Source organism: Cebus imitator, unplaced genomic scaffold, assembly GCF_001604975.1.
Source record: "Cebus imitator isolate Cc_AM_T3 unplaced genomic scaffold, Cebus_imitator-1.0 Scaffold3, whole genome shotgun sequence".
Classification (NCBI taxonomy): Eukaryota; Metazoa; Chordata; class Mammalia; order Primates; family Cebidae; genus Cebus; species Cebus imitator.
The window spans coordinates 3,558,750-3,562,189 of NW_016107318.1; the positions used below are offsets into that span (position 1 = coordinate 3,558,750).

At 41.2% G+C, this 3,440-nt stretch overlaps 1 pseudogene; it reads right to left on the minus strand.

Moving 5' to 3' along the window:
- Nucleotides 1-487: 487 nt before the first annotated feature.
- On the minus strand, nt 488-2,258 carry LOC108305941 (annotated as a pseudogene).
- Between the last annotated feature and the right edge of the window lie 1,182 nt (nt 2,259-3,440).

Sequence of the window (3,440 nt, forward strand, 5' to 3'; positions counted from 1 at the left end):
AATATCTCATTTAGTTTTTGTCTAGATGTTTTTATTTGCAACCAACAGTTGCACCAAGCAAGAGCTTACTTTGCCCACTCCAAATTAAAACAGGGACAAAATTTATTTGGCAGGACAGGTCCAATATGTGAACATCCTCCTACTCACTGTGGTTGCAGTAACTTATATGCATCTGTTCTTACACAAAATATTAACCACAAACTACTAGTGTCACACAAAAGGAAGCGGTCTTGATTTTGTATGTGGGGCAGCATGTTCTAGAAAAGCTGAAAGGCGGGAGAAGCACAAACACAACCCACTCTTTTAAAAAAACGAAATAATTCAAAGTAGTATTTTCTATCCTCCCCACTGTCAAATAATAAAAGTAGTGCTGGGATCTGGCACCCAGATTTAGTTTTTATCCTGACCATTTATAAAGCGTTTCCCCATATGACTTGCATTAGGGTTATGGATAATAATAGTTCATTCGCTTTGAAGAGAACTGTGTCTACTCCTTCCTCCTTTTCCTGCCTTCATGCTCACATTCCTTGGGGTGGCTGCTATCTGAGGGTCTTTTAGAAGCCACCATGCTGTTTGGCTTCTTCCAAAAACTTGTCCAAACCAAAAGGATCTTCCTCTAACTGTACTGGTCCTTCTCAGTCTCTCTGCCTACAGTCTGAACTGGAAAACTCCTTGTCAAGAGCAAATCTTTTGGTCTTTATTCCGGCTTCTAGGTCATAACCATACATGTGCTTGTCCATATTTATACTGGACCTATAAATACACTGAGCAATAGCTTTACCACCTCTCCAGGCTTGATCATAAACATGATAAATTTCATCTTCTCCACCTGCAAATCCGCTGTCCATACCCTTGGATTGGTTGAAGAGGCTTTGGTCGTACTAAACTTCGTTGAAAGTCCGAGGATTAGGAACACCGAGAGCAATGACTTCACTGATAGCCCGATTTTCAGTTCTCTGAAGTTTCGACCTCTTAACAGGACCTGCCCTGGAAAGATTCCAGTCACACTGTCTCTCTCTTCGCCTGCCAAGCTGGATTTCATCCCTCTCACATGCCTCCCCATCTTTTTCCACATGAGTTTTGATCCCAGCTCCATTCTCTCTGGCTTTCAGGACCATTTCTCTAAGCTTCCCTTCATGTTTTTCCATTTCCTTCTGAGCCATTTTTCTGTCTACTTGGGCACACATTTCCACAGCTTCACGAGCCTTCCGATCAGCAATGTGGAGGGCTTCACCCAGTTTGGCAAACATTTCATTTATGTGTACTGTCTGTAGTCCTCTTCCATCAGCAGCCAAACCTTCATCTAATGAAATTGTATAACCCTTTGCATTTTTCTGGTTAGAAATACAAAGAGGAATCTTCCATTCTTATTGTTCCTTTACAGTCATCTTTCGGCTAGGAGAATGCTTAACAGGTGCAGGAGGAGAAGGAGAAGGTGTTCCCCAGGGACTTTTCTTATTAATCTTGAACCTTGGAGGTTCCATTGGCTCTTTCTGCATTTCTACAATCTGACTAACCCTCTGTTTAGCTACAGTGTTGAAAGCCACTCCTTGCTGGGATGGTGTGTATCGGATATACGGAGCAGGAGCCAGTTTGTCAGCTGCCTGAACTGGCATGGCTGCGGCAACCTTGTGTGATACAGATTTGTCTAAAGCTACTCTTTTTTGTTGTCCCTTTAGTGGCTTCTTCATCAGGCCTTTACAGGTCTGGATCATCTGCTTTCATAAGCTCTTTTGGAACCAGGTCAGTATATTTGCTATAAATGACCTTGTCTTTTGACTGTTATTGTAGAGCGATTGCATCATATTTAATTTTTCCTTCAGAATCCACTTGAATGGCCAGCATATTCGATGTTTTTTTCTTTCATTCCATATCCAGTGGATACTAAGCCACAGGGATCTCTGGAAAACACCTCCATTTCCAAAATCCTCTAATAACTGAGGTACCCAACCATTCCAGGGTCCATATGGAGTGGTAATCTTCTCGAGGAGACCAGTGAGGTCTGCCATGATCTCTTGGATCTTGCCTTTTCTTCAGCCTCAAGTTGGTCCTGAGATAGCTGAGTAGGTGCAGGTAAAAACCTGGTGAAAAAAAAAAAAAAAAAAAATATATATATATATATATACACACACACATATATATACTCTTCAATTTCTACCACCGTCTCTTTTATTACCCTAGCTTAACCCACCAGCATCTTTCACATTTTTTCTAACTTTTCCCAGCTGTTCTCCTCCATACTTCATACTTCTACCCATGGCCTCAGAACATGTCAATCTTGTACTCAGAATCCCTCAATAGATTCACATTTCACCAAGTAAATGCTAAAATCCTTAAAATTGACTGCAAGATGCTAGAGGATCAGGCTCTGCAATTACCTGTCAATCACATCTCCTGTCACTCTCTCCTCACTCACTTGGCTCCTGACATAATGGCGTCTTAGATATTCTTCAAACACACCAGGATCCTTCCTGCTCTAGCTGTTTCCGCTACATCACTAAAGCCTTCATGTACTTCAGGTCCTTGTTAAAATTATTTCACAGAGAAGTTGATGTAGTTTGGATAGTTGTCCTTGCCCAAACCTCATGTCAAAATGTTTTCCCCAATGTTGGAAGTAGGGCTTGGTGCGAAGTGTTAGGATCATCCGGTGGATCTCCCATGAATGGCTTGGGCCATCCCTTTGGTGTTAAGTGAGCTGTGACTCTGAGTTCACAAGAGATCTGGTAGTTAAAAAGTGTGTGGCATCTACCAATCCCCCACCTCACCCACTCCACTTTCTTCCTCACAAGAGCTCTTGCTGCGGCCATGAGATGTGCCTGTTCCCAATTTACCATCCACCATGATCAAAGCATCCTGAGGCCTCCCCAGACACAGATGTCAGCACTATGCTTCCTGTACAGCCTGCAGAACCATGAACCAATTAAACCTGTTTTCTTTATAAATTACTCAGTCTCAGGTATTCCTTTAGAGCAATGTAAGAATGACTTAATACAAAAGTCAACCCTGACTACTATATTGGAAACTTCAACTGGTTCTCTGTATGGGAGTCCTATCTCACTTTATTTTTCTCAATGACATTTGTTACCTTCGTATGTACTATATAAATCACTTATTTATTATGTTTATTTTCAGTCTCTGCCATATTCAAACTTTATCTTCATGAAGGCAGTGATTTTTTTTTATTAGTGTTAAATCTACAGCATAATTAGCAGTTCCTAGAACATACGTATGGCAGACATACCTGACAGAAATAACTTAAATGAAGGATACCAAGATAACCAGGCAAGGTAGACACACCTGATAGCCGTAACTTAAGCATCCTCTGAGAATGCAGATGCCCCTGATCTATATACTTTATACTTCTTACAAATGGCACAAAACTGCATCTTTTTACAAATGGTTCTCCTGTCTCGGCTGTGCCTTATATGTAAGTTCTTTTG